The 18,971-nt window shown below is 33.9% G+C and overlaps 1 pseudogene; it reads right to left on the bottom strand.

Moving 5' to 3' along the window:
• LOC135330159 (gamma-2-syntrophin-like) overlaps positions 1 to 18,971 on the bottom strand; it is a 136,583-nt pseudogene that overhangs the window by 97,019 nt on the left and 20,593 nt on the right.

The raw sequence follows: 18,971 nt of genomic DNA, 5'->3' as shown, positions 1-18,971 counted from the left end.
CCATTTCTTGTAAACTACTGCTAAATAAGTTGATATTTTTTACTGAAAAGGAAACAGCTGTTGCTCTAAGAGAGATATTTACCTCAGAAGAATTACACGTATTCCTGGCTTACAAAATACACTGTTGAGTCCTTGAGTACTGCTGTTACTATCAAAGGAACATTTGCAAAGGTGCATACAGGAATATATGTAGTATTCTAATAATGAGCATATTTGTTCAAACACAACTAATTTAACATGGCATTAACATATTAAGGAAGTATTTGTTGTAAATAAAGATATCCTGGATGAAAACAGGATTTAGTATAAACTAGAGTTTGATTTCCAGACGTTGATTCTTCTCAGAATTATTCTTCATACTCTATGCTACCCATATCATTTTCTGGATCTTTTTTGCTGTGAGAAACCTAAGCACTGTTTTTTTAATTCCCGGTTCCTAGAATGCAATGGGAGCTATAGTGGGAACTATATTCACAAAATTATGTATTCACATGTATGGGAACTATATTCACAAAAAAAAAAAAAAGACCTCATGAGGAGCAAAGAGAATCTCACATTGAGAGCAGACAGATTTTCATAGCAGTTTTTGAAGACTTACACAGCAATTAAGAATAATAATCCTCCCAAATCAAACATGGATATCTCATCCAGAAAAATGTAACTGAGTCAGGTTCCACTGGGGGTGGGGGTGTGAAGAAATGGTGGACACTTCTAACCATATATACTTCAGATTGTTAGTGTCGTATTTACTATAGTCCTGTAACAAAACTGATTTTCTCTGTTCCAGTATTATTACCATTTTTCTTCCCTATTCTGCTTTATTCATTTCTAGCTCTGTTTATCTCTGTGATTTTCCATCTCTTTTTCTACTCATTTTTAGTGTGAGAATCCCTCACAGGCTGTTCTCTCATCCCATTCTCCACTCCATTCCCTGGAATGATCAGCAAGCTTGTAGTCAATTCTGATACTTAAGACCATCTAAGCTATTTTATGATATCTTTTACAGAAATAGGCAGCTTAAGGGGAGATTTTACAGTTAGCTCATGATTTCAAAGCCTGCTTTATTGCTGTGAATTGCTAGAAATTTCTTTTTTCAAATGAAAAGTTGTTTTAATTCTAAAAGAATCAGAGAACGTCACACAGGCAAACGTAACAGGGATGAATCTGTTTTGCAGATGGCTTTGCTTTTGACACTGGCTTTGCTTCTTCACTCTTTCCCTTCAGATGATACAAGCAAAAAAGCAGGTTTTCAGAATAAATTGTTTATTACAACATTCTACTAATAAAAGTGCTTTCCCCTATATGGCTGGCACTGAGTCCAACTTGAAAGGAAAACTACTGCAACAACAAATTCATAATATTTTTCACTGCAGACTATATCAATGGAACAAATGTTGTTTTCTTATAAACAAATATTGTTTTACATTTTATATAAGCCAAAAAATAAACGGAGGCAAATGGGTAAGTGCAATTAGCAACCGCTAAAGCATAGCAACTGGCATCAAGGAAAAGCATAAACAGGAGAAAATTCTTTCCTTAACTTTTAAAAAAATTAAAAACCCAAACCTTTTCCTGCCCTGCTGTGACTTTTAGAAGGCAGATGATATTATAACTGTCCTCTGCGTCTCTTGCCAATTTCAAAAAATACCATTTTGATACTAATTGCCTAATAACTCTGAGAGCCTATATTACTGCCAGAATTTGCCATTTTTTTTCTGATCTGGTGGGGGCAATAAGCTCTATGCATTTCAAAACATAGAAGACATGTGGAAAAGTCCTGGGGATGACTCCTCTTTTTTTAATTAAATGTGCTTTGTATATCAAAAGATATAACAGGAAAAGCTTTACAGTTCAGTTAAATTTCTGCCCGTCTATCTTTTAGCACTGACTAAAAGAAAAATTAGTGAAGGCTTTTGTATGATTTTCTCATTGCAAGCAGGTTTGTGACATCAGCTGCATTGACAGTTTATCAGATGATCTGTGTGAAGTGTCAACACACACTGTGATAAAATAGACTAACTTTCGACCTACTTTAGGAAATTAGGAGAAAAATGCAAATAACTTGAATTTCCTGCAGAAGTCCAGGTATTTGTATGTCTCGTTATCATAATCTTAAGCCAAACTGCTAAAAATGTGATTCTTTCAGTGATTTCCAAGCAAATAATATTCAGTGTGAAGTCAATTAAGAAAAACTGAGACACATGAAGTTACCTTTTTAGTTAAGGGAAGGGGTTTAACGTAACACAGATTATCTTGTATTTGTTGCCAGCAAAGAGAGCCCCTATGAATGTTATCATGGGTCAGCTGATGAACAGTAAATTCTCATCTCATTGTAATTCATGTGCCTCACCCAATAGTGTTGAGTGGTGTAACTTGTGAATGTGTGATTATGTGAATAAATTTGTACTAGAGGAAAACATTTTCAGTTTTATGCACACTTAGTAAATCAGTTCTTCCTCATCTGACTTTGTCTTTATAGAAAAATATCAATACTAGAAGTTAAGACACATAAAATTGGAACTTTAGTCATGGAAGTACTTAAAACTTCACTTTTTCAAGGAAACACATGGCACCTAAGATGGTGTAATGAGAAACACAGCATCTTTTTTTTTAATATATCTTTAGAAAATTTGAAAATGCTACATTACTACTGTTATTTATTATTTGAGATACATTCCTAACTATAGCCAATAAGTTCATTACTTTTGAAAATAAAAGTAAAAATACTCATCTATTGTATAAGGACAGAAGTAAGTAGCAATAAGTAAGTAGCAAAAGCAACAGTTACAGTTGTGAGCAAGCTATGTTTATTGTTAAACAATAAAAAAAAGTTCTACCAGGCAAGAATAATTAGGACCCCATTAAAAGTCAGTGCAAACTTAGTTAAATTGATAAAAATGCAGCATTTCTAGGATATGGTTAATAGTATCAGAAAGTCTTTACATGTTACTCAATATAAACCTGATAATATTTTAAGAATGAGTACAATATTTTTCAGTTGAAAATAGTTGCACACATTTTAAAATTAATTAATCACTTGGTGAATAAATTGAGGAATGCAGTAAAATGTAAAGGAAGATGAATCTGCTCACATAATTGCAATATTCTAAGGTGTAAGGTTAGCTCTAATAGACGTATGATTAATATCACAGGTAAAAAGCCTACTGAGCTGAATAGCATAATATAAAGTCAGACAAGTTATGAATATGTAACATTTTATATAGAAATAAATTAAACGCAAATCTGGTATCTTCAATCTTTTCTTCCAAAATAGGTAACTCAGTTTCCATTACATACCATTATAGAATGCAAAAAACGTTGTAAAAGCTGTAGATATGAAAATTGGAAAACTTACTTGACAAACTGAGGTGATGCCAGAAATAGCAGAAGTATATACATTAAATGAGTTATAAGGAAAGAAGAGATATATTTCCTAAAATAGCCTAAAAAGTCTTTAATTCATAAATCAGTACAAAGAAGATAAGAACAGTGAAAAGATCAAAAATAGAACTCTTCTGAAATTGCCAAAGGATGTTATTAAATTTCTCATATTATTCCATATGACACTATCTCCCAGCAGAAGGATCACTACATTTGCTCTTTCCATCAAATATACTGTATGATTCTTGGTTGTGCTTCTGCCCCAAAATATCTGCATGAATTTTCTTCTGAATTTAATCGGTATCTTTCAGTGCACTGTGAGTCTGTATTACAGACCAGAGGATGCTTTCTGTCCAGCTGCTTGCTTCTTCAGCTTCCACACTAAAGCACCATGGTAAAAGCAAGCTCCAAACCCAAAGTCCAAAACACCATCCATCTTCAGAAAGATTTCAGGTGGTTCTCTCCTGAACAAATGATCTGAGTGAACACGTATGGTCTAGGTCTCTAATTTGCCTGCATGGAATAATTATAATTTTTTTCTTCTACCTGGACTGTAATGGTAATAAATTCAAATAGTAACTTCTATTTAATTAGATTTCTGAAATTCATGAAGGAACTACGTTCAACCAGAGGTAGGTAGAAGAAAGAATAGGAACTGTTCATATCAGTGGTATCCTAAGGCAGTAGTATATTCACTGAAATGTTACATGGAAGAGATGATAATTAAAACAGTATATTGCATTTTGATACCTTTCTCTATTAAGATTAAAGTATGTGAATGATAACTGTAATACTACAAGTTCACTGAAATTACAGATTATGGTTTTCAGATTTAATATCGATCTTTTGTTTCATAAACTGCAAAATGCACCTTCCAAAGTGAATATTGATCATGAAATACATACAGAACTAAAGTACAGTATCCAGAAGCATCTTTACAGAATCACAGAATGGTTCAGGTTGGAAGGGACCTCTGGAGATCATCCTGCTCACGCAAGATCACCTGGAGCACATTGCCCAGGATCCTGTCCAGATGGCTTTTGTATGTCTCCAAGGATAGAAACTCCACAACCTCTCTGAGCAACCTGTGCCATGCTCTGTCACCCTCACAGTAAAAAGGGTTTCCTCCTATTCAGATGGAACTGCCTGTGTTTCAGTTGTCTTTCATCCTGTCACTGGGCACCACTGAAAACAGTCTGGCCCCATCCTCTTGACACTCTTCCTTCAGATATTTATACACATTGATAAGATCCCCCCTCAGCCTTCTCTTTCCCAGGCTGAACAGTCCCAGTATATGAGAGATGCTCCAGTCCCCTCATCAGGGGATTTAGTAAGCCTTTGCTGGACTCACTCCAGTAACTCCATGTCTCTCTTGTACTGGGGAGCCTAGCACTGGACACAGTACTCCAGGTGTGGCCTCCCCAGGGCTGAGTAGAGGGGGAAGATCACTTCCCTTGACCTGCTGGCAATGCTCTTCCTAATGCAACCCAGGATACCATTTGCCTTGGCCACAAGGGCACACTGCTGCCTCATGGTTAACAACTTCTCCACCAGGACTCCCAGGTCCTTCTCCGCAGAGCTGCTTTCCAGCAGGTCAACCCCCAGCCTGTACTGATGCATGAGGTTATTCCTCCCTAGGTGCAGGACCCTGCACTTCCCTTTATTGAACTTCAGGAGATTCCCTCTACCCATCACTCCAGCCTGTCCAGGTCCCTCTGAATGGCAGCACAGCCCTCAGGTGTCATTCACACACACACACACGTATATAAATATACACATATATAAAGCCCCATTTCAGGAAAGTAAGTAAGTGACTGTGCAAGTCTGGAATTGGGCAGCTAGTTCACTCTTTCTGTTTTTTTAGCCAAATCAAATAAATGAAAAAATTTTTTATATCAGCCTAAAATGTGAATACTTTGGTTTTCTCTCTAAAAATGTGTTTTGAATTCATCAAGCTCTTAAATCCTATAAAAGAAAATTAAAGCAAATTCCACAACAAAACATAATTTTCAAGTGAAACATACAAATATTTCATTCCAATTTTTCTTTTCCTGCGGAATCATTTATAAATAATTTTAAAGCATACAAATATTTCCAATATCTTCTTAAAAACATTATGTTCTTAAAAACATTTCTCAGATCTGATTTTAAGTATATGCCTGTTCACTTAAGCAAACAACTAAAAATTAAGCTTGTGCATCCTTCTACTCAAAGAATTCTTTAGTTACCTCAATAAGTCCCTTGTTTCAGCATTTAACCCTCAAAACAAATCCCATTATCATATATTACTCTAAAGCCTCAACTGTAGAATTAATTTATCCATACACTTTTCACTAAACATATAGTGACTCCATATCATTGCAACTTAAGTATGTGCTTAATTATTATTTTGAATAAAAATATATTCTTCAATCAGAGATCAAACTACTTGCCTCTTCTTGTTGATTGCTATTAAACTGTTCATAGAGATGTTCTTTCTATCAACAGGTAATGAGGCCCCTGTTGGTGCCTGACTAGTCTCAAAGATGCAATACTGAAAAAGAAAAAAATCCTAAATGCTAAGAATGTTCTACTCGGTCCTGTCAAACCAAACGTAGTGCTGGAGGCGTGGATCTAAGAGCGAGAACACTGAGTAGATGTTATCTTCAGATACCTTTAGCTTTCCAGTAATAAAGAAAAATAACATGGGCAAAATAATTAAAAATAAATAGAAGAGAATAAGAATAATCCTGCAAAAATATTAAGTCAAATATGTGACACTAGGAAACAGTGTACAGATATTAAATAGCATGCAAGTTCTAATGTCTTATGTTCAAGTAAGGCCTTTCTTCTGTTCAATGAAGGACTCATGTTCAACCTCCACCTTCATCAGTGCAAGGTGTAACACAAGCTTTTGATCCACTCTGACTTCCTTATGCACACAAGCACCTCCATCTGGGCTTAACTCGTCCTTAAACTTGACCTTGTTGGCCCACTGGAGTCAAGCTCCTGGCTTCTGGCCACTGACCCATTCAGACTAGCCTTGGTTACCTCAGCTGTACTACCTTTGTGAATGACTGGGGTCAACTCTGAAAAAATACTTAGGGAGGAAGTAGCACATGTGCTTCCATATTAAACCATCTTTGTTTGGCATCTATGTGTAAATGAACCTGTCATAAGCCCTTGACAAATCCACACTATGTCCTCTAAACAGAAGGCCCTGAATACAGGCAGCCAGGATGTGGCATTTGGTCATAGACACATTCTGTGTTTGCAGAGTGCAAGGTTGCAAGCCAAGAATGTTTCAATGGCTGAATGTCCTGAGTTTGTTCCACTTCTTCCATGGTACATGCCATTTTCAGTCAGAAATGGACTAACCACATAAAACAGAAGTTTTTTCAATATAGCAGCATGTGGGTTATACATCACCTTATAGAGCACAGAAGGTGGGAAAATGCTTTCAAAATCCAAACTATCCCTCTTCCACCAAGTTGTATTTAATTTTATTTAACTATTTTCATCATGCCTTAGTGAGCTGAACTCACTGTTCTGTTTCTGAAGAGATGAGTCTGTTTCATCATTGTTGCTTGTCTGACTTGACATGTTACAAGAGATACAGGCAAAGCTCACAGCAGTAGTCAGATTATTACAGCAGTTCTCACAAAAATGGAATGTTGCATCAAGGTAAAAAAATGTGATTGCTAGCTTCATAATTCTACAACATAAAAGAGAAATTTTATCCTTGACCGGTATAATAAACTGTTTTTACAAACCCCGCCCCCAATACTATATGTGATTAAAAGTCAGTTATACGTACAATGAAGTTATTTTAAAGTCCACGAGGATTTACAGCCTCCAAAAGTTCATAAAGACTCCCTAGTCATTTAAAATGAAAATAACAGATAACAGGGAGAAAAATAATAGGGAGAAACATAGAAAAGATCATGCAATTTAATTCTTACTGTGTATAAGGATTTTAAGGGACATTTAATGGACCTGACAACATTTCTCATAGGTTCACTGTGCATCAAATAAGCCTAAATGATCTGATTCCTTTCAACTAGCCATGTTCAATTGTTCAATCACCCATCTGTAAGAAAAGGAATCTATACTGGACTGCAAAACTACTGCATTCTTTACCATAAATTAGCTGTTAATACTGATTATGATAACAATATGAGTAGTACACATCTAGAAGCTATTAGCAAAACACAAAGTATTATGTAATGATTCACTCAATTTGAAGTCAGCTTCAAAAAGGAAAATAAAGGAAAAACAATATTGTATTAAATCTCCTCAAAGAAAAAACTAAGAGAAAGTATTGATCAATCTGGGAAAATTTTAGTTAGAAGCTTTCACATTAATAGTTAGTATATTTTCAAAAACGTATTTTGTGAAATTACTAGTAATGTTGCTTACATTCTGAGTCAACTGGAAAATTAGACACATGGGCAGGAACAACAAATCCTTGTTTTGGAAGTGAAATAATAAGCTATGGGACACTTTCTTTGAGGAGCCCAGTAAATAAAGGACCACTCATTTCCCATGTATTTACTATTTCATTATCAAGACTTTTTTTTTTTTTTTCTTTTAGGAATATGACTGTTCAACTCACCACATATGTGATGCAGAGTTTACAGTCTGTTTCCACATAGTTTAGTTTCCATGTAGTTCCAGTCTATCTGTAACTGTCTATCTGTGACTGTCTAATTACTGTCCATATGTTTCCATATAGTTTATTCTTAATTAAATTTTATTCTAAAATTTTGCAACTAGGTAAGTAAGCATCTGTAAGTGCTATATTAATATCTAAGTTTCATGCTTCATATTCCTGTAACTGCATTTCTTTAGAAAGATCTAAGAAGCATTCAGTTGCTCTTAAATATTTAGCAGTTTAAACTATCCTCTTTTTATTAAAGAAATACAAACAGCTGTTATTACCTCTGGAAGAACATGTCCCATCTTTGGCATTTTCCATGGTGTTGCCTTTAGCCTTCCACAAGTGACTCATATTTACACAAAACTTACCAGTAAGGATTCCTGTGTGATCTAATTCCAGACAGTATTTTGACATAGCAGAGATAAGCACTGTAAAGATATCTAGATGGCTAGTCTGAGAAGTAAATAATTTCTTATATTAAAATCCCTACAGTTTTATAAGATTATATTCCATCCTTTCCAGTTTTCCTGAATGCCTACTCTTTTTCCTAGTTACTGTAGCAGAAATGATTTTATTATTACCCATTTTAGGTTTTCCAATCTTATATTTAACAGATGATTTGTAAGTGTTCCTGTGTTTAAGCTTTCTTATACTTGAGGAAACATATATTTGCTTCTCCTTAAAGTGTGCAATTCAATAACTCTGGAAAGATATCTGTATCAACCGTGCTGGATTAAAATGACTCTAAAGTTAAGTACACTGCTTCTGTTTTGAATTCATAAATGTGTTCATGTTTACTTGTTCTCATTTAGAGACTGACATAGTACTTCTCTCCTTCTGAAATCAACTTTAATAAAAGCTTTGGTGGTATGAAAAAATGCAGTATGTTTGTTAGGACAGAACACAGAAACCACAGAGAAATGTAAAGTACTGCGGTGACGAGGGACATTAGCAAAACTTGCTGTTTCTTAATACTGTTGAGAAGAGCACGTATTCAGACAGATTTCAGGGCATTCTTACTGTGATTCATAATATATGAGATATCAGCCTCCAGAACTGAATGGCCACTTAAGCTTGTATTTCAGAAATCTAGGGTTATGCTTTTGAATTGAGTGTCTGTATATATTTCAGTGAACTTGTTCATGAAAGTCATACTGATCTGGATTATAGTGAAGTAGGGTATCTTCATCTAGAAATTATAAACAGAAAGATCACAGCTCCTTGAGGGGCCTCCTAGATAGACAAAAATTTAAGAATCATATTTATTACCACTGTTGCTATAGAAGTGTTTGTGTTGAATAATTAAATCAAGTAAATTTGAAATCCTCATCCTATATCAACAGCTGAAGTGTTCAGCTGTTGCTTAGGTCAATACCAACAAAATCACTTCCTTTCTTCACCTATAATTAGGAAATTTAAAGAGGGCATAAAGACAGCTGACTAATTACATTATTTAGGACAGCAAAAGGCTTGCAAAGGTACATACAAGAGAATCAACTACTTTAATATATTACACTTCCAGCTTTTGGAACTATAAAATAATACTGTATCCAACCAAAGTAAAGTTGAGTGATTTTGCCCATGTTTCCATACAAAGGGTGTTATCTCATTGCCACCTTTCAAGTTAGACTACCAGTTTCACCACTATTAGTCTCTAGAATAACAGACGTTCTTGTTAATTTATTCACATTTTGAACACATAGCTGTTTAGTTAGAGATAACTCTGCGTCTCATCTCTCCTCATGCTTAACATATCCTTTTGCTATATCATTATTCTTTCATTATATTATATCATTATTCTTTCACAATTTTTTATATATTATATATTTTTTATAAATATGCACATACATATGTATATAATATACATGTGTATAAATAAATAGGGAGAGATGAAATTGAAAAAAAAAGAAAGCATGCACATATGTATAGAACTACTTTTCCTTTAAATAGTAGTATTAAACTGTTTCCTGTAACATTAGGACATTAGAATCTTAAAATTGAAATCTTTCCTCAGGGTCATCTATGAGTTACATTTGGACATAATCTCTTTATTAGCTTTAATTACCAATTAAATATCCTGCTATCAAAATAATGCTGTGAACAGATTTTGTTATCTTTTTTCTAAACAGAAAACCAGCAACATTTCGAGATTTCGATATCATCTCCAAAAAAAGATTTGCAGAAAGATTTGCAGTATGTGAACATTCCAGATTTCCAAGTTTTTCTCAAAACCTTTCATGCTTTTTAGAAATATTCATTTTCCAGAAGAAAACAAAAAAGAATTGTTTTCTGTTGTGCAGGCATTCAGTAACCAGAATGGGGGTGCATGATACGAAGTGCCACAATAACCATTTTGATCACATGTCTATGCTCCTGCAGTGCTACATCTTTTTTTTGCTAATCACAAAAACAGTTAGGTTGGAAGGTACCTCAGGAGGTCATGTTGTCCAGCACCCACACCAGTGGTGCAGTTAAAGCATATACTACCTTCTTTATACCTTGTTAATTGGGTCAGTGTCTTCATGCAACTCACTGACTCAGCCAGGATCAGCATTGTCTCTTATCATAACTGCTACTCATTTTAGAGCTTTCTTGGACAAAACATTACAAGATCTTACAACAGGTATCTTCTGAGAAGAGACTCTCAACTCTGAGGTAAACTGTTGATCCCATAAAATTGTTGGTGCACTAGTTACTCTACAAATAGATACAGATTTCCAAAAATTACCTACAATGTACAAAATAGTGCACATAACTATTTGATATTCAACCTTACAATAAACTTTGATTTAAAGTATTGTGTCCTAAAAGAGCAGTAGATATCTTTCCTTTATTTGTATTTAATTGCCTGAACTACATTCTTTAGACCTGGATGCTTATACTTCTCCTTTTAACTATTTATTTGTTTTCTTCGTGTGATTTATTATGCTATGCATTAGAAGCTTACTATTGTTCCATCTACAATTGATATGAAAATATCTGTTCTCTTCCTCACTGTAGAAACAATCCTAAACAACAGAATCTTAAACAACAGAAACAATCATAAAAAATATTATATTGATATATATAAACACAAGTACTCTATGTGTAAGAAACTTAAAGCACTCTTTCCAATAGGATATTCAGTATAGCCAATATACTGGGTATTCATTAGATATCAGCTGGAAATAGGTTTCCAAGTTTGGGTATTACACTTCTAGCAAAATGTGGACCCACTAAAGAAAATGCAGAGAAGAAAAAAACAAGCACAGTCTGAGATCTAGGAAAGCATGAAGCTGAACATGGTGCCAAGTAGAAAAAAAATGCTCAGCCTCTACTACACAAAGCAGGAAGAGAGTCTGATAAGCTAAAAAGATGATGCCAAAAACCTGATCCCAATGGCTCTGAGTCCTTTAAGGAGCACAGCATGTAATGAGTATCATTATATAGTGTTCTGTCTTTTCTTGCAGAAAAGGTTATAAGAAATGGACATACTTTTTCTAGAGAAGACAGGAAACATACAGATTTATCATAGAAACATGGTAAGTCTTCAAATATTTAAAGGTTGCCTTAGTGAAGAAAACAACAAACTAGTCACCATGTCCATGTCCACCAGACACAAAAATATGACTTTGTTTTTGATCAACTAAAACCTTTATTTCACCTTGCAAGGTGCTGCCTATCTTTGTGTAGTTCATTATTCCCACCTACGTGCAGTGGTTCCACTGAACTGATCCTTTCTTTTTCACAGTTCTACAATTTTTCAAGATCGTTCCAAATTCTAATACTACCCTGCAAAGGAGGTTTCTTTTGCAAATACTTGTCAATGTAATAATTAACTGGGTTGGATTATACTGATTTATATCTGGTGTTATCACAATAAAAATCAACATTACAAATCACTCTCTGTTTGCTACTAGGCACAATAAGTCATACCACATGGCAATGAATTACTGTGTCGGGAAAAATATGCTCGGTTCATATTATTTTATCCTCTGGGTTATTAAAGTTAAGTGTATCAGTAGATTTCCTATAACATAGTTGTGTTTTTATGATTAATGTTAAATGCTATGTTTATGACACAGTTGTGTTTCTGCTGTAAAAAGTGTATTTTCTAAAGCTAATATTGACCAGTAAAATTTCAAGTACAGGTCTTAAAGACTTGAAAAGATTATAGATTTTAAATTCAGCACAAAGACATATGGAGCACTTGGACATTTATAGAAAGGCTTAAAGAAAGTGTGATGCTGAAGGAATGATCCATAAATGTATTTTAATTCTGTGTTCAAAGAACCTTTAATTTTCTCAAGAAAAGACAATGTATACTATAGTACTATATATTTAAATAATACAAACATATATTTTACCTGCTTGGTCTTTAAATATTTTTGATATGACGACAGGCACTTTGTGCTCAGCACCACCCTGCAAAAGATGTGTATTAACCATGAGATCTCAATTAAGACTGTGGTGAACTATTTATACTGAAAATTAAAAGAAAAAAAACAAGAAGTTATCCATACCTTTATGCTTAAGCCCAAGCCACCAACTGGTTGTCTACGAAGTGTAACAGTTCTGTGCTTTAAAAAATTGCAGAAAAAATAAATTTAGGTGAAAATATGATATCTGAACAAGCATATAAAATGTCTGGGTTTTTTTTTAATTTTAAAAAGTTATTTCTCAAAGGTACCCTAGAATCTGGGTGATCAAGTTCAGTTCTGAGGTATGATTCAAGACTGACTTCATAGGCACTCATTTAATTCCCTTACCATAAAGGTCTTTAACACTGAGAGCAGAACACTTTTATATTGTGAATTCTGCACACAGATTTTTAATGGTTTTTTTTTCTATTACTGAAGCACTATTCTTCCTAGATGGAAATTTTTACATCCTTTTGCTTTGACAAATGTTTTTGTGAGAAAACTATATGAAGAGATTTGAGATGCAAATTTTTACAGCCGAATTATTTTCTCTAGCTGATCATTTTTCAATTGCAAATACCAATGTTTTCTAATCCATATCTTCAGGCCTATGTGAATTTTCTTGCATTTTCTGTTGAAGTGCATAAAGAAGATAAACATTTATCAATATTTTTCTATAGTAACCTATCATATGTTTAATACTATATTGAATTTGACATTTCATTCATGTGTACCTCTCAGTGCCTGACACCATAATAATGGAACATGTATCTTTACTTCATCTGTTGACAGTAATTAATAGTTGAGCAGGACTTTTTTTAGCAACATGCTGAACAATACTGCATTCGATTTATGTCGATTCTCAGCACCTACAACAGTAACTACTGAACATTTAAGGTAAAATATTTTTCTTTTTATTCTGTATATCAGAATCTCATATGAGATTACGCCTACATGTAAATTTCTGATTGGGTATTTTATGATTTCACTAATTCAGATAAATGTGAATTTTGATGTTCAACAGTTAAGCCCATACCCAACACGTTATTTATTTTTTCTAACACTCAACTTAGCAGACTTGTGACAATATTGACTTGGGGGAAAGGGCAACAGTAAGTCATACATTTCAGTTTGACTTTAAGAGGGTAAAAACTAAAGCATATAGTTAAAACTTAAGAATACTTCCTTGCATTTTCTGTTCCCATGAATATTATACTACTCCAGTCTGTGCTAAAATGGAAAAGTATTCTATCATGACATATGATAACTGATTTAATCAAAGGTGTGTATGATTCAATCTCAGACTATATAATTCAGCTTTAGTGAAGTATGTGCTATTTCAGATTATTTCATTGATTCTTCATTTTGAATTGAATCAAAACTTTTAATCAAAATAATCATGTGTACTGAGAAAGCTCGGATCCAATCTGATTGAGAATACATGGATATCTACGTTTAAAATCATTGACTCATTCCCAAGAGCCATTTTTCTATGACATAAATCCTACTCGCTTATTTAATTTTTTTTCTTTCCCTGCACCTATACTTATCCCCTCTAAAAAAATTATCCCAATATAACTCATTGTACAGAAATGATGAAATAAATTATTTCAGAGTTTAGATTACTTGAGCATTATTTGGCAAGAAATGTACATATGCTGCAAGGACAGCTTTTGCCTTTTTATAATAAAAAAACAAGCAAGATATTGTCTATTGGCATTTTCTCCATTCAACTATAACTAATACACATATTTTATACAGTTGACAGATAAATTTCAACTGATAATACTGACTAGATTATTCAGTTCAGAGCCCTACAAAGCACTCTACTTGCATAATAGTTTGTTATAATTTTGATATTTATATTTTCATAGCTTATAGCATAGGTCATTATGTAGCTCCAAATACTCCTATTAAAACATACTTTGACATAAGTTATTACACATGTATCTGTTTTTTTTTTTTTTAGTAACAGCCTTTTAAATTAGAGCTACATTTAAAAAATGCAAAGGAACCCTCTACATGTAAAGATGTTCAAATTGCTAAGTCAAATACCAAAAGCTGGACAGTGTCATTATCAAGATCATTTAAACAAACTCATCTCAACTGTATGCATAAATCTGTCTTATGAAACAGTATTGCTATTACGTAATCATATATCGTTCGCTGTGATCATGACTAACGGTCATACAAGACCAAATCCTACCTCTGATTTTCACTGAAAGATAGATTTTTGTGATTTTCAATTTTCCAAAAACTGAAGAGTGTATAATTGCAGAAGAATAAAAGAAAGCTAAAATTGGGTCAATATTTAAAACATATATAAATTCATTATATCACAGGGGCTTAAAGGTCAGATGATCATAATCTGTCAACCAACCACCTGTTCCATTATAGAATAGCAATCAACTCAGCTCATAAAAATTTAAAGGAGAATAATTTTATGGAAAACAGAGCTTTTCAAATTAAATTAATATTTGTTATGCAGTTTCCAGTCTTAGTGACAGGTACCAGTGCTGTAATAACCCACATAAGGCACCAATCTGACACCACAAAAATATTTAATGAAAAAAATAAAACTACGCAAAATAATATGGCATATTTTAAATGCATTTAAACTGGCTAACTAAAAGATTCCAAATCAAAATTTAATTAAGATAAAGTCATCATTAAGTGGGTATGCTTCTGGTAGGGTAGTGACAGTCCCTGGATTATTAAAAAAGTTCAAAAAATTAGTGATCTGAAAGAAAATCTAAATTAATTGCAATAATGTTTGTAGGTGACACAAAGTGAGAAGTAATGATCACCAGGACAGATTCTGAGTACATAGTTATTTTGATGATTTGTTAAATTAGAAGTAAGTTACAATACATATTTTAATACAAGCAAATAAAAGATAAATTCTTTTTGTAACAAGGAAAACAAATTCCATAAATAAATAGAGCAGAGCACTCTATCTGGAAAAAGGTGATTTTCCAAAAAAACGTGAGTTCTACTGAGTATGAGAAAAATCTGTGTTCCTAAATAAAACCACAGCCAAAAGCACTAGTGTAATCCTACATCATTAGGTGACTATTAAGCAGGAGTATGGACACTTAAATTATTTCTGTATCTGGCAGTGGTGCAAACACTTGAACAAATACAGCAAGTTCTGATAAGCTCATTTTGAAAAAGATAACACACAAACTGGAGAGGCAGCAAAGAAGAGCCACAAGAATGCCAAACAGCTTGAGAGGTTTGTCTCGTAGTGAAACAGATACCAGGACTTGAACCTATTTAGCTTTTTTAAGCATATTTCAGGGATGATCAAGCACACTTTTAAGCAACTTCCTTGGCAGAAGCAACTTCCTTGGCAGAAGAGTGAATCTTACAGACAAATATAGTGCAAATTTCAGTGACATGAAGTTGAAAATAGACACATTCAGACTACAGACACAACATTTTAAACCTTGCTACCAGGGTAAACCATAATTGGAATTTAAAATAGTGAACATTTTTTAACAATAATATGGCCTTTAGACCTTAAAATGAAATGATATTTCTTTTTTATCTTTCTTTAAACCATGATCTATCATGTTATTTCATGAACACAGATTTAATTCAGTTCTAAATGCAGAATTATTAAAATCCTCATGGGCTTTTTATGGTACTAACCGCTACAATATCTGGGTTCACCCATAGAAATAAAATTGGTTAAATCTATCACAAGTAGCCTCATCCTACAGAGTAAGAAGGGAGGCACCTAAAGATTAAAGTACAATTTATTCTGTATTACTGATGCAAAATGCCTAAATATATTTTTTTCCAAGTATTTAATATTTGTATGAACTTTATCTGTTTAAAGAAGATATGAAGGCAGAATTCATGCAAGATGATGAGAGTTATGCAATTTACCATGTTAGTATCATATGTCTGAGTTCCTTCCGCACAGGAAAGACAGCATATATACATGGTTCATTACAGAGACTTTCAGGAACATCATATAGCAGGATCCCCAAGTCTAGTCTCATGACAGGATGCACAGGTTAGTGATGCGGGATGTAACTCCTCTGGTAGTTCTCCCAGTGGAGGATGGTCATCTATTTTCTTGCTGTGAGAATCTCTTTCTTAAAACTGAGATCCTAGATAGTTGAAATAGTGGTAAATGACCATCAGGCAAATAGACAGGTTTTTGACACCAGGGAAAAGACTCCAGAAAGTCTAGTTAGTCAAGTGCAAGGTGATACATCTCTCAGGAATCTTGCTCAGCCCAGAAAAAAACAGGAAGGAGTCTGTAGGTTTGATCTACATGAGTACCAACAACATAGGGAAATTCAGGAAATAAGCTCTACAGATAAAAACTAGATTGCAAGGAAGTAAGTTGGAGACCTGCACTTCTATAGTAAGATTCCCCAAAATGCTTCCAATACTCCCCACAGGACTGAGGAGACAGACAAAGCTCTAATGTCTGCCTGAAAAGATAACTCAAGAAATATGGATTCAGATTCATCAGAAACTGAAGGAATTTTTGAAATAAAGGGAGCCTGTTCAGGAGGCACACACTTCATCTGGACTGTAAATAAGCCAAAGCTGCTGGTACTTAAAATTCAGGAAGGCTGAAGTGAAATTTTAAACTGTAGGGCTGGGAAAGAAGTACAGATGAGCATTATTGTGGACTATGCTTGTATTATGGATATAAGCAGAGAAATGCTGTATGCTCAAGTGAAGGGGTTTTGGAGAGGTAGAAGACGACTGTAATGCCAGGATGAAAACTATACATAAATATACATACATATAGTAAAGGTAAAATAGTCTGCATGAACAGCAGAGTAGAGGCTCTGTGAGAAAAAAGAGCTTAGACTCAAAGAAAACTAATAAACCAACTACCTCATCAAATAAAACAGAATCTCTATGGATTCCAAGCTAAATACAAGCAAGACTGTATATTACAACGATACGAGTCAACTAGGTTGACAACAGTAACCGAGATATGCAAAGAGGTGATGAAAATGAGAAATATAACACTGATGACAGATTTAAATTAACCTCATGTAGATCAGACAAATATCACACCAGAATATAACACAGTCAATAAAATGTAGGTGTCTATCAGTGACTGCTTCATGGAGCAGCTGCTTATGGAGCTCAAAGATTAGATGCAACACTTGCTCCTGTCTTGAATACCACAAAGGATCTACTCTGTAGCAGCAACCACTGTGTACTTTAGATTCAACATCTGCAAGAGCAGCAAGTTCAAAAATTCCACTGCAATTTTGATCCCAAAAGAGGAATTATGCAAAAGTAAGGAAGTTTGGTAAAAAGGAATATAAAGTTGAATATTAAATCTTCATAGGCGGTGTGAAAACTACTTAAGGTTACCACGCTGGAAATGCAGAGCCACTGAATGTGGCTTAACAAAGCTTAACAAAGACAAAATGAAAGCAGCATGGCTAAATAGCAGGATAAGAGAGGTTATCAGATGTAAGGAGTGGACATCATATTGAAATGAAGACAAGAGAAAGGAACTTAAGCAAATGAAATATAAAAACAGAATTAGACGTAAAGAGAGTTCAAAAAACAACTGACAAAAAGAAACAAAGAATCAAAGAATCAAAGAATCAAAAACAATCAAAAATAATAATAAATATTCAAATATATCAGGAGCAGGAGGTCTGCCAAAGAAACTGCAGGGCCAATTTATGATGAAGATATAAAGGAGTACTAAGAGAAAATAAAGCTGTTAGAGGGAAGATAAATGAACACTTTTCATTAGGGCTTACTGTGAAAGCAAATAGAAATGTTCCTCCAATACTCCTTGTAGCACAAATGATATATGGATCTGTATGATTCTGAAATAACTTTAGGAGCAAATTGACTAAATAACATAGCAAATCACCAGGGTCAGATAGTGAGATTATCTTCACTGCTTATACCTGAGACAAGAAGGATGAGTGAACTTGGAATATCTGCAGAAGGATCTCATGGAATAGTAATTATAAAATAGCAGATAAAAGACAATAGTAGATAAGTGTTAATGAGAGAGACTTCTTTTCCCCCACATATATTATTTTTATATAAAAGTTAGGATTATTTCTAAATCAGTTATTTCTATAATGGAGTCAAACCTCGGGGTTAAAATAGATAGTTCCACAACAACATCAGTTCAGTCTTCAGCAGTGGTCAAAAACACAGATCAAATTTTAGGAAGTCTAAGCAAAAGAATAGAGATAAAATATATAAATAAATATATGTGTGAGTGTGTGTGTGTATACAGGTATGTATATATATAGGTATACATATATGTAAATTATACCACTGTAAAAATCCAAAGTTCACCTATCCTTGAATTATGTATACCAATTTGGTCCCCTCATATGTAAAACTTCTGGAAAAGGTTTAGAGGAGGCCAATAAGGATGATGGAAGGACAGAAGATCTTCTGTACAAAGAATAACAGAATAGCCTATAACTCCTCAGCCAGGAAGAGAGATGGACTGGGGATCAGGAGAGTCTTAAAAAAACACAAGTGGCATGGAAGACAGTGAATAGGAACCAGTCTTTATCATCTTTTGC

Source organism: Dromaius novaehollandiae, chromosome 16 (assembly GCF_036370855.1).
Source record: "Dromaius novaehollandiae isolate bDroNov1 chromosome 16, bDroNov1.hap1, whole genome shotgun sequence".
In the NCBI taxonomy this organism is placed as follows: domain Eukaryota; kingdom Metazoa; phylum Chordata; class Aves; order Casuariiformes; family Dromaiidae; genus Dromaius; species Dromaius novaehollandiae.
This window is presented reverse-complemented; position numbering and strand designations above follow the sequence as displayed.